We start from the raw sequence: 21206 nt of genomic DNA, 5'->3' as shown, positions 1-21206 counted from the left end.
ATCCAGGAAGATTCAAGCTCTTCTCTCATTCTGATTTATTTTGCTGCAGGATTAATAACAACAAACACATATGGAATACTTATTTTTATGACAGGCACTATCTAAATGCTTTGTATATGTGAACTCACATAATCCTCACTTAATCCCTTTGAGGTAAAAAGTATTATTTTTCTCATATTACAGATGAGAAAACTGAGGCACAGAAAACTAAATGCATTGCTAAAAGTGACTCAGCCAAGGAGAAATGGAGCCAATATTTGAAGTTAGGCAGCCGCTGTTCAGAGTCCACTCTCCTAAGCATTACTCTCTGCTGCTTTAGACATAGCATGGCCAGAGAAAACATGGGACATTCAGTTAACTATCAGTAAAATATAAACAACCAGGGATAGGTTACTTTTATCATAAATATGTCCCAAATATTACACAGTGAATACTTATACCAAAAAAATTTTATCTGAAATTCAAATGTAACTGAGTGCCTTGTATTTTATTTGCTGAATCTGGCAACCCTAGGAAGACTGTCACTTACCCTGACTTTTCTGAATAATGTTCCTTATTCCACATGGTCTACACAACCTTCACTAGTGGCTTGGCAATTACCAAGGCTATCTCCTAATCCATCACCCTAGGTTGCTTTAGCTGCCTGCAAAAATAGCAACACTTTAGAGTAAGTTCTCAATATTGTAGATCAGTGGTTGGCAAACTTTCTCTGAAAAGAGCCAGACAGTAAATGTTTTAGGCTTTGTGGGTCATACAATCTCTGTTGCAACTATTAAACTCTGCCAATGTAGCAGGAAATTCATAGACAATATATGAACAAATGAGTGTGGCTTTCTTCCAATAAAACTTTATTTACAAAAATAGGCAGCAGGCTAGATTTGGCCCATGAGCACTAATTTGCTGATTCCTGCTATAGACTCTTCTGGCAGATTCTGTAAGGTGAGTTCCCTGTCTGAAAACAATCAACCCAACCTAAAGACACCACAGGAACATAAGATCTCTCTGCAAGTCATCTTCTGTTTAGTGAAAGAAGTCTTCAGTGAGAAATTGCTCTTCAGTATCTTCCAAAACAGGGCCTCTTCTTTTCACTGTCTATGGTAGTTTATCCTCAATGATGGCCACCAAGAATTTTTTTCTTGTATCTGCATACTATTCCTCCCTTCAAGAAATGGAGCCTATTTCCCTTCCCCTGGAATGTGTGCTGACCCTGTAATTTTCATCAACCGATGAAATAAAGCAGAAGTGGCACTGTATCAGTTCAAGGCATAGCCATTCAGAGGCTTAACAGCCTCCACTTTCACTCTCTGAGAGCCCTGAGCTACCATGACTGCTGCAAGAGATGCTAAGATGCCATATTGTCTTAAAAAGTACAGCAATCTCACAACTTCCTGTATGGGCTGAAATTGTCCCCCTGACTTCAAACTTATATGTTGAAGCCCTAACCCTCAGTACCCCAGAACTTGACTGTGTTTGGAGATAAGGGCTTTAAATACGTGATGAAGTTAAAATGAGGCTATTAGGTGAGCACTAATCCAATCTAACTGGTGTCCCAATAAGAAGAGAAAATGTCAACACACAAAGAAACACCAGGGGCTCTCATGCAAAGAGAAAACGCTATGTGAGGACACAGTGAAAAGACAGCTATCTGTGTGCCAAGGAGAGAGGCAAGAAACTAAACTTGCTGATATTTTGATCTTGGAATTTCAGCCTCCAGAACGGTGAGAAAATAAATTTATGTTATTTAAGCCATCTAGTCTGTGCTATTTTGTTATGGCATTCCAGCAAACTAACACATATGCCAAACCTTCCCAACTACAATAGTACAACTTAATTTGGAACCTGCTTCTCCCGTAATACTATTTACAGCAGTAGTACATAGGACTCTGGCCTTATATTTTGCTTCTATCTGTTGTCCATTTAAAATCCAGCCACTATAATATACTTGTAGCATACACAAATAAAAATTCTGACGGGAAGGCAGATGGAACATAAAGACCATAAGATGCAAAATAACAAGAGTAACAAAGGCCATGAATGGAGAAGTTTATTATGATGTTAAAAAACAATGACTTTTCACCAAAATGTGACGTAAAGGTAGAAGGCGTAGGCCAAAGCACCTGTGAACAAACAATTTTGATTTTAATAGACATGTTAATTGCAAACTATTATTTCAAACACACGCACAGAGACATGCAAATTTACTGAGCTCAGTATAGGTAGTTTCTAGTTATCATAGGCACTGGTGTTAGGGAGCTTGGTGTTATAGTATGAAATACCCCAAAAAAGAAAGCAAGAACCATAGTTGCTTCTTGTGCAGGATGCCTTCCTCTGCTGCTCGCAGATACCCAGGAGCCAAGATGAATTTTCTTCTTTATCCAACCTGAATATTCAAAATTGTCTTGTGAATGCCCCCTCAGATCAACTCCCACATACTTTTCATTAGTTTATTCAATTTTTTAGGGCAACTTACATTTTGTCCACTTCTCCTTGCTTTTTCTTTCATAGGTATTTTTGTGACCTTTCTTTGTGTTATTCCAAAATGTTAACTCTAGTTCCTACGATAAGCTCTCTGAGTTCTGAAACTCCACAGAACTTGTTCATAATCTCAGATCATGCATTCATTATAGCAGTTATGTCTTTATATACACATGTTTGATCTCTCTTTCTGGAGGACAGAATCCTCTCCTTCCCCCCGCATATCCTCAATGATCCAGCATTTCTCAAAGTGCCACCCTGACCACATGCATTGAAATAACCTGAGGGTATTTTTCATAAAACATATTTTTAGCATCCTTTCCAGAATCTCCAGGTCCAGAATCTCAACTTTGCATATTAACAAGTAATCTAGGAGATCGCTATAAAAAACAATTAGCACACAGGATAGAAGGAAATAACTAACCTTTTAAAAGTATTTATCTTTGTTCCAAGGGTTTTCTACATTTTAGCAGATTTAATGAAAAAGGTATTACTATCCTGAATTTAAAGATGAGAAGTTGAGAATTAGAAAATGTGAAATATAGTCTTTGGAGGACTGCCAGGGTTTAAATCTCAAATTAATTACTCAACAGCTATGTGATTTAGGGTCAAGTTACCAACATTTCTGTGCTTCAGTTTCTTCTTTCAAAGTAGGAATAAAAATGGCAGCTATCTTTTGCAAGTGTTAGGAGGGCTAAATGAGATGAGAAAGCTGTGAGAAAAATGCCGAACACATGATAGTCCTCAACAAATCTTAGCTTGTGAGATTACTGAATCCCACACTGAGCGATAGTGGAATTGGGGTTTATCTTGGACCAGGACTCGGAAACTTATTTTGAAGGACTAGAGAGTAAATATGTTAGGTTTTGCAGGTTACATGGTCTGTCTTAAGTACTCAACTTCAATCCTGTATCAGGAAAGCAGCCATTGACAAAATGTTAAAAAAAAAAAAAAGAAAGAAAGAAAATCAACGTGGATATGTCCCCATAAACTTCATTTATGGTGAGAAATTTATGCATTGATGTACTCTTCTTAGGAGTTATTAGCCCCTTAAAGCCATGAGTTTGTAATCATCCTTCTTTTTATAATCATGCAATTTATTACCTATTTCCTATTAGGTATTACAAAATTCTGAGCTAGCCACAGGCACTTTGCTTAATCAAATATTCATAGACTAAAAAAAACTTTATTTATGGACACTAAAATTTGAATTTCATATAATATTCACATCATTAAATATTGCCATGATTTTTTAAATCATTAAATAATGTAATAAAAGTATTCTTAGCTCCCAGGCCACTCAAAAACAAGTAGTTGGCCATATTTGGACAGAAGACTATAGTTTGCAGAACCCCTACCTTCACATATCAGATTTGAAAGCTTTTGATACCTCATAGTTGTCTACTAAACCTTGAATGCAATGGCTATTCAGTTATTTAATTGCTTAATACAAGATGATTTCCAAGGTTTCTGCTCAGTATCTGAATGCTAGAAAGAAATTATTAAAGTGGAATCCCTTATCACTTCTTGGTTTTGTATCCTTTGAAACTACTTAAATTCTATCTCAACTTTTAATTTGTTAATCCCCTCTTCTCTTCCTACCTGCATCAGCCCCTTTTCCTGTTATGCTCAAATCCACATCCAAAAATCAAGATGATCATGCATTATAATTACCTGTATAACCTTGTCAATCACTTTTTCTTGCCTTCAATTAATCCACAAAAAGAACTTTTAGAGACTAAGTCTGGCATTGTCTAATCAGACTGGAGATTTGCTTCTTTTAGGAATATTGATTGTACAGCTTGCCCCACTTTTTCAGATATCCTTCCATTAAATTCTAGTCAAGACATTAAAAGCAGGATCTGCTGGCAACAATTACTGGTGAAACCAGCGTAATATAATAAAAAGCTTATATGTAGGATGAACAAGTATAAAGATCCAATGTATAACATAAAGACTAAAGTTAATAAAGTTGTATTTTATTAGGGATTGTTGTTAATCAAGTAGATTTTAGCTGCTCTTGTCACCATAAAATAACTGTAAAATAATATATATGATAGTCTGCTTCATTACTACAACCATTTTGCCATCTATATGTATCCTATAACATCATGTTGTAAGCCTCAAACGTATACAATAAAATTTATGTTTTCAAAAAAGTCTTATGAATTAATTTAGTACTATGTAACCCATACTGGGGAATGGACAGAGGGATAGAACATTAACAAGACATATGGTTGCCAGAACATCATTTGGCTATTGTTAGTCCATTTAAATAATATTTGGATAATTCTAGGTTAACTATTAAATACAGATGTGATTGAGACACTTAAATGTAACAGTACACAAAAGATTACAATTAGTTCTGAGGCAGAAAAAAATGCAGCAATACCTTAAAAAGTCAGATATGACACACATTTTAAAAATAAACTTCAGAACTAGACATTGGGGCACTCTTGACGTCCCCACAGCCCTGTGCCCCTCGTCCCTTTTCATGTCTCCTGGAGGTTGGCAAGCTGCAGTTGCAAAAATCTCATTTAAATTTAGGTAGCTGAATTTTTTAGAATTAAGTTTTATATGTTTTGAGCAATAAATTGTCTTAAGATATATAATTTAAGTCACTTCCAAGATGGCCGAACAGGAACAGCTCCAGTCTACAGCTCCCAGCGAGATCGACGCAGAAGATGGGTGATTTCTGCATTTCCAACTGAGGTACCTGGTTCATCTCATTGGGACTGGTTGGACAGTGGATGCAGCCCACAGAGGGTGAGCCGAAGCAGGGAGGGGTGTTGCCTCACCTGGGAAGTGCAAGGGGTAGGGGGATTTCCCTTTCCTAGCCAAGGGAAGCCGTGAGTGACTTACCTGGGGGAACGGTACACTCCTGCCCAAATACTGCAATTTTCCCATGGTCTCCGCAACTGGCAGACCAGGAAATTTCCTCCCATGCCTGGCTTGGCAGGTCCCACGCCCACAGAGCCTTGCTCACTGCTATGTCAGCAGTCTGAGATCAACCTGGGAAGCTGGAGCTTGGCAGGGGGAGGGGCATCTGCCATTGCTGAGGTTGAGTAGACGGTTCTATGCTCACAGTGTAAACAAAGCCGCAGGGAAGCCCAAACTGGGTGGAGCCCACTGCAGCTCAGCAAGGCCTACTGCCTCTCTAGATTCCACCTCTGGGGGTAGGGCATATCTGAACAAAAGGCAGCAGACAGCTTCTGCAGACTTAAACATCCCCCCTGCCTGACAGCTCTGAAGACAACAGTGGTTCTCCCAGCACGGCGTTCAAGCTCCAATAATGGACAAACTGCCTCCTCCAGTGGGTCCCTGACCCCTGTGTAGCCTGACTGGGAGACACCTCCCAGTAGGGGCTGACAGACACCTCATACAGGCAGGTGCCCCTCTTGGACAAAGCTTCCAGAGGAAGGGTCAGGCAACAATATTTGCCATTCTGCAGCCTCCGCTGGTGATACCCAGGCAAACAGGGTCTGGAGTGGACCTCCAGCAAACTCCAACAGACCTGCAGCTGAGGGGCCTGTCTGTTAGAAGGAAAACTAACAAACAGAAAGGAATAGCATCAACATCAACAAAAAGGACATCCAGACCAAAACCCCATCCGCAGGTCACCAACATCAAAGACCAAAGGTAAATAAAACCACAAAGATGGGGAGAAACCAGAGCAGAAAGACTGAAAATTCCAAAAACCAGAGCTCCTCTTCTCCTCCAAAGGAACACAACTCCTCACCAGCAAGGGAAAAAAACTGGAGAATGAGTTTGATGAACTGACAGAAGTAGGCTTCAGAAGGTCAGTAATAACAAACTTCACCGAGCTAAAGGAGCATGTTCTAACCCATGGCAAGCAAGCTAAAAACCTGGAAAAAAGGTTAGATGAATGGCTAACTAGAATAACCAGTGTGGATAAGTGTTTAAATGACCTGATGGAGCTGAAAACCAGTTCGAGAACTTTGTGAAGCATACACAAGCTTCAATAGCTTGTGGAAGAAAGGATATTGGTGATTGAAGATCAAATTAATGAAATAAAGTGAGAAGACAAGATTAGAGAAAAAAGAGTGAAAATAACTAGACATTTTTTAAGTTGAATGTCAGCTTTTCGTCTTATTTTAGAGAAAAGATGAGGGTACACTTTTCCATGAACAATCTGAATCTCTGCTTCTCTGGGGGTATTGTGCTGTCATTTCAGCAGTGCCATTACCACTCATTAATAGGTCTTTTGATTAAATTTCTGTCCCTGAAAATTCCCAGTGCATCATCCAAAAATCAAAAGCCAGGATGATTTTATACCTCTGAAATATCTGGATTTTGTTAGCACAGAATATTTAAAAATGGCCTCTGCCTGTGTCATTAGACATAGCCTTAAATGAGTAGTTTTAGATGATAATAATAATGAATACTAAAACCTCAGCAAGGAATTATTGTAAATACACCTATGTCTTTTTCTTCACATTTTCATCCAATGTAATAGAAGGATTACCAAGAAAAACACCGAAATCAACATTTAAAAATTTCCTTTTCATGGCATTCCTTCTGTAGTCTAAAAATCACTGGGCTAGGACTCAAGGTCTAAATTCAAATCATTATTCCATCTCCTGTTGGGCCCTCATTTACTATTTTTTTTAATATAAATGGGGGTGACCAACTTTAAGTGTTATTATTGATATCCTAGAATATTTTGTGATACCTTCATTAAGCACCTCCTCTTAACATATGGAGTAATAATTCCTCTACTCATTTTCCCTAGTCATGTTACTTACCTATGAATAATCTTCTGTACTCAACTGACTTTCTGTCCTTCTGTCTAATTAAAGAGCAGGGAAAGGAAGAGTTCCTGAATGATACTAGGCAGAAAGGATGCCAGACTCAACATTTAGGCTGATAGATGCAAAAAAAAAAAAAATTAGAGGTGAAGTTTGTTATTCTCAGTCCTGACTGAATGCCATCTTGGCATTCAGAATAGAAACAATAAATAGGCCAATAAATATTCCAAATCCTAACGTCCTCTGCAGAACTTTTTCCTGAATTAACTTTATTTTGACCAGAAGTGTCTTATCCTCTAGACACATGGTCACAGCTCCTCAATTCATCCTGCTCAATTAACCAAGCATCTGCCTACAATAAGCACAATACAGATGACATTTACTTCAATACCTTGAATTATAGTTGAATCAACCATAATCTCTGAATCTTTAGGGGAAAAAATTATGTTTATTTCATCTTTGTATTCATGGCCTATTGATTGACATATCATTGATCATCAAAAAAATTTTGTTGGCTGAATGAATAAACATATCAGCTCACCCATTCAGACCAATAAGAACTATTTGACTGACTAATTCATGATTTGACTGAACTGCCTAGCTGGCTTGATTATTTTTCCCAAGTCAGACAGAGTGTTTTGATCTGGTGTGCGTATTTAGACAAAGACTCAGAAGATCTGAGCTAGTCTCTGGCCCATCCTAAGGAGTATTGGATCATGCCTAACACTGTGTCTGTTTCTCTCAAATTCATATTCCTTACCATTATTACAAAGTTAATAATGGGAATACAAAACAGATCATTACATTTCTTGCAGGCATAATAAAGGTGCCTATTTTCATGCCTGTAGGCAGGTATCTAATTACTATTTCATTTTTCTTTTGAGTTCTTCAAAATATACCATAGGCTTTACTTTATTGGTTTTTGGTTTCCTTGTTACAGACAAAGTGTTTCAATAGCATGGATGGAATGAAATTTGCCCAAGGACAGGCATTAGAACTCAGGCGTCCTGGTTTTCAATTCAGTGTTTCTTCCTACTTAAAAAAAATAAAAAAGGAAAATTCTGCTTTTTCTACAACCAGAGATGCCTGAAATAAAATAGTGGATTTTTAAAAATTTTATTTAAACAATTGTGCTAAGCTGAGAAATTATTATACATGGAGGCTCATGATTCCTTTAAATTTCAAAATGATTTCAGGTTTCTCAGTATTTATAAAACTGATATTATTATTCTCCTCTTGCTTTTTAAATAACAGGCCAAACAAATCATAAGATTATCTCTCTCCATCGACGGATTATATGACCCTTTCTAGGAAACATAAATCCATAATAATCAATTAATGCTAATATTGTAACTTTGCATAGAGCTTTGTGTGTTATAAGTAATACAAAAGTATTAAACATAAGGGTGTAGTCACCATGGTTTATTTATACATATGGAAAAAGAGAACCATATACATATAAATGAACCCCTGTGACCAAGACATAGCTGACATATCATAGCTAAACCAAACCGCGATTTTGAGCCTTGTCTTTTTCTGACATAATCCAGGTTTGACAAATGACTAGATTTATTCACAGGACTTAGTTTTGTTTCAGGAAAGAAAAACATCTTCAAAATGATATATTGGCATGTTTTCAGAAACTACAGACTAAAATTGAAATTTATAAATTAATAAATTGCTGCTTTATAAATGTTACATTTTCCAAGAAATGATTTACCAGGATGTTGAGGATCTGGAATCCCTCATACAATGGCACTTTCGTTGTCATAATTTAATCTCCAAAAACACATCCTATTTCAGCTATGCAGATTTGAAGATGGTCTCTTATTATTCTGCCTTACTCTAATAGAATAAGTTTCAGTAAGTTTCTTCAGGAATGCTAGCCAAAAATATATACTTCAAAGTCACTGGTATTGATTAAGAAACGTAATGTCTTATCAGAAAGAATAGTATGAGGCTGTCATCCAAGAAGAACTTCTCACAAGCTAACATTCCACAAACATTGGAGCCAAACTGTGAACCAACCACCTGAATCCAGGTGGATCCAGCTTACAAAGTCACTGTTTGGCTCTTGCTACCTTCTCAGCACTGTCTGCTTTCTGTTTCCTCCATATGGAGTTCATAAGTGCTAGTTAGTAAATTCTGGATGCAAATCAGAGTAAGAGGAGATTATTTTTCACCTTGAGCAGAAGCATCTTCAGTAGGAAGCCAGTAGGTATTCTGACACACCAAGATATTATAACTTGTCCAACCTTTATTAGGGCACCCAGAGCATCCAGCTCTGACTGGAATTAGCTGTGAGACCTTGGATTGGTCACATAATTTATCTGAACAGCTTATCCATCTTTTTCTATGCATAATAATGCCTACCTCCTCACAGAATTGTGTTATTAATGCAGTGAGCTAATGCAGATGTGATCTGAGATATCCCCTTATCAACTAAGACAGATCCGAAAGTTAGGGAAACAAAACTTACTTACAGGTGGAGAGTTCAGGGCTCAGCTGGTGTGGTAAATTTCTAAATTCCTAATGCTATAAGAAAAGTCACACTCTTGCTAAACTCCCCACAAATAGGAGCTATCAGACCCCTCCTAGCTGTGATATGCAACCCAGATTGCTATAATTATGATGCTTGGACAGAGAATTGGCCTTACAAACAGTCCTTTCTGATAAGCAACTAAAGATCTTAAGACAGTTTCAGCCAACTTATTGAGGCTCTCCACAAACTGCACATTTTAGTGCTAAAACCCTGCCCCAAAGTGAACATAGGACGTGCATTACATATATGTTTACCCACTGCACATGCACTTGGCTGCCCTCATGAATATGTATAGCTTTTCCCCCAAATCTACTGAATGTATATGATTCTATTGTGTGATACAGGCCCTGTGAGGCATGAAAACCCAAACTGCCCCTTCCCTCCTTGAAGAGAAATCACCTTCCAGCACCTGCTGGAGATTGTCTCTTCCCAGTTTGCAAACAGTTATTGCCAAATAAAGCTCTCTTTTCTACTGTTTAGCCATCCTGGTGGTCTTTTGGACAACACAGGTAGAACTGCTGTACAAGGTTAAAGGTGTTATGCAAACATCTAGGTGATAGTTTCCTACAGAATACTGGGTTCAGTTTCCACATATACCCCTCAAAAGGAAGTGAAAGAATACAGAAATTGAAAGCTCTGTGATAACTTTGACATTTTCTAATGTAACATATTTATTTCATAAGTAAAGAAACAGAGACCCTGAGTGATTAAATTCTTTATCTAAAAATCACAGAACTCTACAGTGGTATAACTGACACTAAAATGCAAATCCTTTGATGCCCACATCAATGCTTGGTTAAGTTCGCTCATCCTAGCCTCATAGTCCAGCATACTTTGTTTCCAAAATATTGACATATTTTTGTAACAATAAACTATCCTTCATATCGCTTCTCTGACATTTGATAGGAATAAAGTCAACTTCATAAGCAAATTAAAATCAAGAAATGTATTGTACATAATAAGTACAATTTTATTTGTCAATCAAAAATTAATTTTAAAAGAGAAATAATGGAATTCAGGCACCAAAAGAAAAGGGAGAGGTTAAAAAAGGGTAGTTAAAAGTTTATCAGAATACAAGTACTACTGCATCACTTTTCAGAAACACAACAAAATACAAGATCAGTACAAAGAAATGCTCTTCTCTAAGTTGTAGCCAACAGATGACTTACAGAATTTGTTTTTCTTATACCTTTGTGGATCATGATAAAAATTTATGTATTCAGGCTGTAAAAAGAGAGATACCTAAAGCATATGAGGAAGGCAGTCATTATCTTTTTAATTCTGTGAGTTTCTGCCCAGAGGTACTTCCCACTCCTACATGTACACATAGGAGTATAGTGAGGGGACTAAATATATGGGGAGATTTTCGGTACAGCTATCCTGTTAGTCTCCCTTCTGTCTCTCCCACAGCAAATAAAACACAAATGCTATTATGTTTCTTTATCAACACAAATATATCTAGAGCAACTAACAAACATAGTCTATAATACTGGAGATATTTTTTCCTTTGGTAGCATGAGATCGTTTTTAAATGTTTTTTTTCCTCACTTTTTCTTTTCCCTAGATAATACCTTCTGTTCAAGTATGTGATTCCATGTCTTAAAATAGATTATACCATGTGATTCTTTAATTATTAATTTGTTTGTTATAGTGTTAATAATACCTAGGCCAGAGATGTTCAAACAATTCTATGCTGCCAGTATAAGCATAGGAAGTGAAACATTCTCTAAATTGATTTATACCCAGAAACATAATGTGAGCAATTCAGTAAATCCCACTGGGAGTTCTGAAGCTAAGATTTTGATTGTCAATATGTCTTAGAAACAAGAGTTTTCATATCATCTATTAAAATAGCGTGTAAATGTCAATGAAAGTAAATATTATACAGTCTAAATTTGTCCAAACAATAGAATGAGAGAATATTTTTGTAGACCTTTAAGTCATACTTCAATATTTTAGGTAAGATTAAAATAGTCTATTTTAGCCAGAAATTTAAGCCACATAATTACAACTTTAGCACTTGCATATTAAACAAAGGAAGAGGTTAATATATTTGCTGTTTTGTATTAAACATGCAACTTAATTCAAGTAAATTGAAAAATGTACATTTTAATGTCATCAATTTTCCAGGTCATTTCATTTCGAACATCTTTCTTAGTGACATTTGTGTTACTCTGTCTTGTTTGTCATCTACACATTTATCTCAAAGGTGATATTCTGGCATAGAAGAGAGTGTGCAGACTGTGGGAGGAAACATATTTGAGTTTAAATCACAGACCTAACACTTAGTAATGGTGTTACCTTGAAATACAATGTTTCATAGGTGTTACCTATGAAATACAATGTTACTGTATTTCATTGAGCTTCAGTTTCACATCTTGAAATGGGGATAAACTACTAATTTCCCAGATTCGTTGTGAGAATTACATGACATGAAACACTGACCACATTATCTGACAAAACCTACATAAAGGTGCTCAGTAGGGGGAACCAAAATTGTTACCTCCTTCACTGTGTCATGTCATGGGCGTTAAAGGATGATACCTTGTTCCTTGTTGCACCAGCTAAACTCATAGCATGTCGCCTTTCTAAATAATGGTTAAATTGAATACAATTAAGCTTCTCAGCTGAGAGAGTTAAAGTACTCTAGAGTTACATTGGTTAAGAAGAAAAATGTTAGAACAAAATAGAGAAACACAAAAACACGAAAGAGAAAACACTACCTACCAATAATACCAAAAGTAAAAGTATAAACTTGCTAAAAGCAAAATAAAGTAAAATATATAAACTCAGGTATATCATTTTCCCCTATACATTTAACAGAAATTTTCTAAAATTATAAAACACAAAATAAATGAAACTATGACAAAGTAGACACACACAGTGCTATGGACATATGGTCAAGCCTTCCAAAAAACAAGTTGAAGGTTTTATATATATATATATGGAGAGAGAGAGAGAGAGAGAGAGAATGTGTGTGTATATATGTGTATATATATAGAGAGAATGTGTGTGTATATATGTGTATATATAGAGAGAGAATGTGTGTATATATGTGTATATATAGAGAGAGGATGTGTGTGTATATATGTGTATATATAGAGAGAATGTGTGTGTATATATGTATACATATATACACACACATATATATACATATATCACACACACAATATGACATAAATGCTCTGCTAGCAAATTTTATGTGTACTGTTTGAATCATGGGATGCCCAGATATCTGGTTAAACATTATTTCTGGGTTTGTCTGTGAGGATATTTCTGGGAGATTAGCACTGAATTGGCAGACTAAATAAAGAGAATTGTCCTCCCCAATGTGGGCAGGCACTATCCAGTCCGCTGCAGATCCGAATGGAACGACAAGATAGAGGAAGGGAAGATTCTCTAGTTTTCTGCCTGACTACTTGAGCTTCAGCTGCCGCCAGTGCTTGTAGTTTGCAGGCCCTCAGATTCAGACTAGAATTTACACCACTGACTCTCGGGCTCTCATGCTTTCAAAGTACAACACTGGCTTTTCTGTGTTTCCAGCTAGCAGATGGCAGATTGTGGCACTTCTCAGCTTCCATAATCATGTGAACCAATATCTTATAATAAATCTCTCTCTCTCTCTCTGTGTGTGTGTGTGTGTGTGTGTGTGTGTGTGTGTGTGTGTCCCGTTGGTTGTGCTTCTCTGGAGAACCCTGACTGATATAAATATCTTCAGACTTTTGACCTGTTATCTAACATTTTGAATTATTCTCTAAGCTTTTCTAACATTTTATTTCTAAAATTTGAAAACTGTTATATTAATGGAAAAATCTCCCTCCATGCATAAATTATCACACAAAGGTGATAATAACTTATGCCCAACAATGGAAGAATGGTACAGTAAATTTTTCATTATTCATTATATATTTATTGAAACTTACATTTTTCAGAAGCCATTTTAAGAGCTAGGAATACAATAGTAAATAAGGCAGAGAAGCCACTGCTGTCATGGAACTTATATTTTCAAACGGAAAAGATAGAAATTATATAAGCAAAATTATTTACTATAGGACTAATTACTGTGAATGTAATTATTTTGTGAAGGATAATATGATAGAATGTTGGGGACAACGAGGTAGACTAATATAGATTAAATGATTTAGGAAGGTTATGTTTGATTTGAGACTTGAACAACAGTCAACTAGGTTGCTCTGTGAAGTTCTCTAGAATACAACACGATCATAGAAAATCATAGAAAATATACAGAAAATGGCATAAGCACTTTTTAGAACTATAAAAAATTCATTCTTATGTAGAAAAAATGCATTTAAATGCCTAAAGTAGTGGTATCAATATGATGAAGGTATGGGTATTTTTTCCTTTATTTATATGTTTTAGTCTAAAATTATATTGTTTTATGTTAAAAATGGAAAAAATGAAAATGTAATTAAACATACCAAAGAAAAAGTCATGAATCTCATCAACAACACTTTCCATACCACAGTACCTGGTATATAGCATTTTAGGCAAATACATATTTATTACACATTGTTTTTAATTATAGTATAGTAATTATAAATACATAAACTGAACAAATAATAAATGGAATCATCAAATATCCTATTAGGCATTATTAATCCTTTTAAGATGTTGTTAGCTGATTTTCCTTCCCTTACTATTCTACTCCAAATTATCTCCCACAACCATCCTCTAAAACACTAACAACAAATACATCATAATTTGCATCCTGTACTTGTTAATATTTCATCAACATCACCTTCTGGAAAGTAGGCATCTTGCAAGAAAGCAATAAGTGCACTTTCAAAATGATCTCTCCACACATATGTCATCTCACATCTACTCCCTATTCCTCTCTTGCTGCTACACCAAAAATATTGGAAATAAAAATATCAGATTCTTACGAACATTCATAAACCTACAGGGCATGTCTGTCAGAATATCCTCACATATAGGTTACAGTCTGTCTAATGTCTGTTCAAAAAAACAAATGCAATTAGTTTCTGGAGGTCCAAAGTCAAATACATTGTCTTAGAAAGTAGTTTTAGAGCAAGCCACAAAGCTCTCTACTTGGTAATTTAAATGACTCACCGCTCAATTTATGAGCATTCCCAGCAATAAAATTCAGCCTGAACTTACTAATAGCACATTTTATATGACAACGATGACAATTACAATCTATAGTTACTGCAGTCGCCCTTTGGTCTAGGGAAAAATGACAGTATTAATTATACACACTTGCCATTTATCAGACTTAACTTGGCAGGCGATTGAGCTCAGCACCATCTCTAACTTGACTTCTACATTTACCATTTTCTAATCCACTGAAACGAAGATAATTAGAATAGAGAAAAATGAGTGGCTCCTTCTTTCACTGCCTTTATCTCTGATTTCTTATACAGTATAGTTCTTGAATCATATTAAATTTATGCCACTTGGTTTAAAATCTTGCTATTGTTTACTTTCTAAACTCCATAGCAAAAGGTGTAATATTTCATACTGTAGCAAGGTGTGCTGCAGCACACAAAATTTGGCTGCATGCAACTTTCACATTTTTATTTTGTAACTTATTTTTATGTTTGGCCTATTTGGGGATCTTGGGTCCTTGTTACTTGATTTTCACTTCTACTTTATGTTACCAGTATATTGAGAACTAAAATTATTTTAAAACACAGAAAGCTATATAAAAGGCTTGCTGTCTGTTTTAGGACATAAAAATGTCTCTTAAACAGTTGCATTTTTATTCAAGCACATTTTTATAATTTTTATTTAAATCAGGTATCTGTCTTATTCAAGCTTCCTTTTTTTGGCCTCTATGGGCTTTTCAGATACACAGTATGCCATTTAAGATTTATGATGATTATAAAATCATGCTTATCTGCTTCTGTGTTCAGGGCTCTACAACCTCTTCTCAGAAGGCTTCAAGAATTCCTACGTACTGAACTCCTACTGTAGTTTTAGATGCATTCCTTCGTGAATCTTCAGAAAACTCTAAGAAATATTATCCCTGTTTTTCAACAAGAAAAAATTGGGGCTTAGAAAGTTTAAAGCAACAGTGACACCTGAAATTAGTCTAGAATAAGCAACCAAAAGGTGTAGTTAGAAGTGTCATGAAGGTATAGATAAGCAGGGACCCTCAACCACTGCTATTTCTTTCTGACCCTGTAATTACCAGTCCAAAGCACCTGACAGGATAATCCCAATCCAGAGAAAACCAAATAGGTAGACCTTACAGGAGATTTCCCATTTATAAAGGCAGTATGTTATACTGAAAAATTAATTATAAGTATAATGGAGAGTATGGTCTGACTTATATGCGGAATCTAAAAAAGTTGAATGCAGAAACAGAGAATAGAATGCTGGTTTCCATGGGCTAGGCGGTGGGAAGAAATGAGGAGATGTTTGTCAAAGGACACTAACTTTCAGTTATGAGATGAATAAGCTCTAGGGATCTAATGTACAGCATGGTGACCACAGTTAATAACACTGTATTGGGTACTTGAAATTTGCTAAAAATGTTTAAATATTCTTAAATATTCTTACCACAAAAAAAAGGGTAACCATGTGAGGTGATAGATGTGTTAACTTACTTGATTGTGGTAATACTTTTACTATATATACATATATACATATATATACACATATATATACATATATACATATATACATATATACATATATACACATATATACACATATATATACACATATATATGTATATATATATACACCAAGTCATCACATTGTACACCTGACATACCATATTATTTGTCAATTACGCCTCAATAAAGCTGGAAGTTTTTTTAAAAATACATATATTCAAGAAAACTGGGACCAGAACTAATTCTATAGTTGCTTCCCACAAAATCTTTGGAAAGATTAACTTAATTTCCTTGTACCTCAGTTTCTTCATTCACAAAAGTGATAGGATTGAATTATACATCCTATAAAGTCTCTTTATTTCTTCAGTTCTTAATGTGACTGCGAAATCCTATAGTGAAGTATGCAGAAAGGGGATATTTTCTAAAAAGCGTAATCAGTAGGAGCCCTACTCCTATGTTAAAGTTGCCAGTGGCAGAGTTTTCACAATGTAAGCACCAGGACTTGATCTTAAATTTTTAATAGTGTGAAAACTGGCATGGGAGACAGAGGTGTGCTCCTAAACCACTCCTGCATTGTTGAGGTAGTTTGAATCTGTTTAGGGGACTGATCTTGTCCTTCTTCTGAGAAGGACTAATTAGTTGAGCATTTTGGTTAGGCATATGTAAGAAATTCCTCATACAATTTTTTGAGGAAAATTCAAACCAGGGAATGTGGCAGACTGCCACAGTTACTACTTGAGACTGTCACTATGACAGTTACTACTGTTACTACTTGAGACCATCATTACAAGACTGAACGAAGGGGGACTAACGCACAAATGAAAACTTAACACAAAAGAAATGGTTTTAAAAAGGGGGGCCAGGGGAAGAAGAAGACAGCTCCCTGCTTCTAGTGGGCAAAGGCAGCCGCCTGAGCCTCTACAGCCCCTTGTATTTATTGGGTAGAAAGAGCAGGGAGGAGGAGGTAACTACCGGTCAGCTGCTTGATTGATCACAGGTTCACATTATTGCTAACAGGCTTCAGATTTGCCTAATCACAAGAAACACTTGTGCCTGGGTCGTGACTACCCTCGGCATTCCTTCTGGGCAGGAGATGCAGTTTGTCAGTTTGCCAACACCCTGCTTTCATGAAAACGTTTGCTGTTTATTCATATAGCCTCCAGTGGTATACTGAGTTGATCACAACTCTCACTCTTTTGGCCTGCAACAAGTGAAGTGGCTAACTGTAGATGCTTCAGATTAAGATTTTAGGTATGTTCTGTTTAATGTAAACTCTGTACATGCAAATATTCTCTTTTGTATGACTGTGACTTTAGATAAAATTATCCCTGAAAAATATCGTTTGTTCTGGGAACAGACATGCATGCACAGAAGGCATGCATGTTGATTCCCACGTTCTGTGCATACATAAACAGACACACATGAACAGAAGGCATCTTTACAGAAGAACATACCTTCTTCGAACATATGGACTTTCAAGGAGTTGTGAGACCAGAGTCCGAAGGGACTTCAAGGCTTTTTTTTCTCTTCACTTCACATCAAAGGTAGAATAAAAGGTCAAGTTAATGTGCTCTGTTTAGTAGATTTTGAGTGAAGAGCACAACTTTTTAGAAAGTCCTATTGATTTTGCCTAGAACTTGGAGAACAGAGTCTAATATCTCTATAATCCCTATGATAGGCAGAATAATGACCCCCACAAAGATGTCTACTTCATAACTCCTGAAAGCTGTGACTGTTACATGGCAAAAGGGATTTAGCCGATATGATTAAGCTAAAAATCTTGAGTAGGAGAGATTATTCTTGCTCTGAGATCAAAAATAGCAGAGCATAGGTACCGAAGTGAGAAACTTCAAAATTAAGGGTTTCCCATCCTGGGAAAGATTCCAACCACATGGCATCCGGCCAGAGGTTAAGTCACTTTTTTTTTTCTGTTCCACGAAGACTATAGTAAAGTTTTGGGAAACACCAGAGGGAACTGAGAGAGCAACAAATGCTGTAAATACATTGTGAGGTATACGAGAGTTATCCAGAGAAACAAAGACAATGGGATATATAGACATTGATATTGATACAGATAAAATGAGAAATTGGTTGGCATAATTATGAAGGTTGAGGAGCCCCACCATCTGGTTGTCTGAAAGCTGGAGACCCAGGAAAGTTTGGTGGTGTAGTTCAGTCCCAGTCCAAAGGCGTGAGAATGAGGAGAGTTGATGGCATAAATCTGAGTTCAAGGAAGGAGAAGACCAATATCTCAACTCAAAAAGTCAGTCACAAAAGGGAAAATTTTCCCTTCCTCTGTCTTTTGGCTCTTGGCAAACTTTTAATAGATCGGATGATGCCCACCCATGCTGGAGCAGATTCAATTCAATAGTTATTGTGTCACCTGGTGGAAGCATTCCTCCCTATGGAACCAAAACCTCTAGGCCAACAGAGCATGTAACAACGTCATGAGAAAACAGAAAGCAAAAACTTTGCCAGCGGGTAACTAGGAATAATAGTGGTGCCACTCTCATTTCTACCCCTTGATTCCCAGTTCAGTGAATTCTAGTTAGGGGAGAAATTGTACCATACATTGGATCTTGATTCAGAGCATATACAGCCTACTGGAGAAGCTTGCCCCAGTCCTGCAAAATAGCGTCACCCAGTGGGTGCTGTGAGTCTTCAAAAGGCTTTCTACTGCTCTGTCAAATCAGCTGCTTTAGGATGGTGGGGAACATGTAAAGACCGGTGAATTCCAATAACAAATATATGGACTCAACATAGCTGTCCACCAACAGTGAACTGGATAAAGAAAATGTGCTAATATGTTAGGGGTAGAAGGTATCCAAGTCACATGGCACCAAAATGTTAGACGTGGTGAATATCAGAATGACTGATGGGTCTGAAGCAACCTCAATTCTTGCCTCCTCTGAAGAAACACTTCAATAAGGGGCATAAGGCAGAAAAAGAGACTGAGGCAAGTTTCAGAGCAGGAGTGGAAGTTTATTCAAAAGCTTCAGAGAAGGAAAGTACACTTGGAAGAGACCCAACTGGGTGACTTGAAGGACAAGTGCCCCATTTAACCTTGATCCTAGGACTTTATATGCTGGCCCACTTCTGGCATCTCATGCCCCTTTCCCTTCATTTGTGTAGGACAATTGGTTTTGCTCTCTTTCCCAAGCCACCCTGTCATTACCCAATGGGCTTATGAAGCAAGTGGTCCTGATGGCAGAGATAGAGGTTATGCATGGCCTCAGCAACCTGGACTTCCACTAACCAAGGTTGACTTGGCTATGACCATGGCTGAGTGCTGAATCTGCCAGAAGCAGAGACCAACAATGAGTCTCCAGTATGGCATCAATTTCCACAGTGATCAGCCAGATATCTCATGATGAATTGATTATATTGGACTGCTTCTATTCATGGAAGGGGCAGACTTTTGTTCTTACTGGAATAGACACTTACTCTGGGTATGGACTTGCCTTTTTTGCATGAAATGTTTCTAACAGAACCACCATCTGTGAACTTAAAAAAATTCCTTATCTACCTCCATGGTATTTCACATCGCATTACTTCTGATCAAGGAACTTCACAGCAAAAGAAGTGTGGTAATGGGCCCATACTTATGGAATTCACTGGTCTTTTTTTCTTTTCAACTTTTATTTTAGGTTCAGGGGGCACATGTGCAGGTTTGTAACATGGGTAAATCATGTGTTATGGGGATTTGGTGTAGAGATTATTTCATCAACCAGGTAGTGAGCATGGTACCTGAAAGGTAGTTTTTCCATCCCTACTTCCCCCAACTCTCTACCCTCAAATAGGCACTACTGTTTATGTTCCCTTCATTGTGTTTTGTGTCTTCAGTGTTTAGCTCCCACTTATAAGTAATAACATTTGGTATTTGGTTTTCTGTTCTTGCATTTTTTCACTTACAATAATAGCCTCTAACTCCATCGTTGTTGCAAAGGATATGATCTCATTTTTTTTTTTTTTTTTTTTTTTTTTTGAGACGGAGTCTCGCTCTGTCGCCCAGGCTGGAGTGCAGTGGCGCAATCTCGGCTCACTGCAAGCTCCGCCTCCTGGGTTCACGCCATTCTTCTGCCTCAGCCTCTCCGAGTAGCTGGGACTACAGGCACCCGCCACCATGCCCGGCTAATTTTTTTTTTGTTTTTTGTATTTTTAGTAGAGACGGGGTTTCACCATGGTCTCGATCTCCTGACCTCGTGATCTGCCCACCTGGGCCTCCCAAAGTGCTGGGATTACAAGTGTGAGCCACCGCGCCCGGCAGATATGATCTCATTTTTTTAATACTGGGTAGTATTCCATGGTGTATATGTGTTACAGGTAGTTAGGCATGAACAGAGGGCACCCCGCACACCCAACACGAACGTCAGGTGACCATCAACGTCAGGCGACCAATGATGGTTCAACAATTATCACACTGCCTCTCTAAAAATGATAATAGTCAGCCAGCACCAGGGAGATGCAATTTCCTGATGGTCCACAGTTGTCACACTAAAGTGATAATTAATTGCAGGCACCAGGGAGAAGCAATTTCCGAAACAGATAAAAACACTTGAAATTGGTAATCAACTTTCAATAAAAATCTCAGTAATTTGACAAGTGAGCTCGGGCTTGCACATTAAGAGACAAAATGGTAGAGTATGACCTACTGGAGGCATTCCACCAGAAAAGGGAAGAAAGCCTCAGTGGGTATGTGTACAGCTTCCTAAATACACTGTGCATGCTCACTTCCCAAGCTCATTGTGTGGGTGGGTCACTCTTAGAGAAGAATGAAGGGAAAGGGGCATGAGATGCCAGAAGTGGGCCAGCATATAA

This window comes from Hylobates moloch, unplaced genomic scaffold (assembly GCF_009828535.3).
Source record: "Hylobates moloch isolate HMO894 unplaced genomic scaffold, HMol_V3 SCAFFOLD_1, whole genome shotgun sequence".
Classification (NCBI taxonomy): Eukaryota; Metazoa; Chordata; class Mammalia; order Primates; family Hylobatidae; genus Hylobates; species Hylobates moloch.
The sequence above is the reverse complement of the archived record's forward strand: the minus strand, read 5'-3'. Positions refer to the sequence as shown.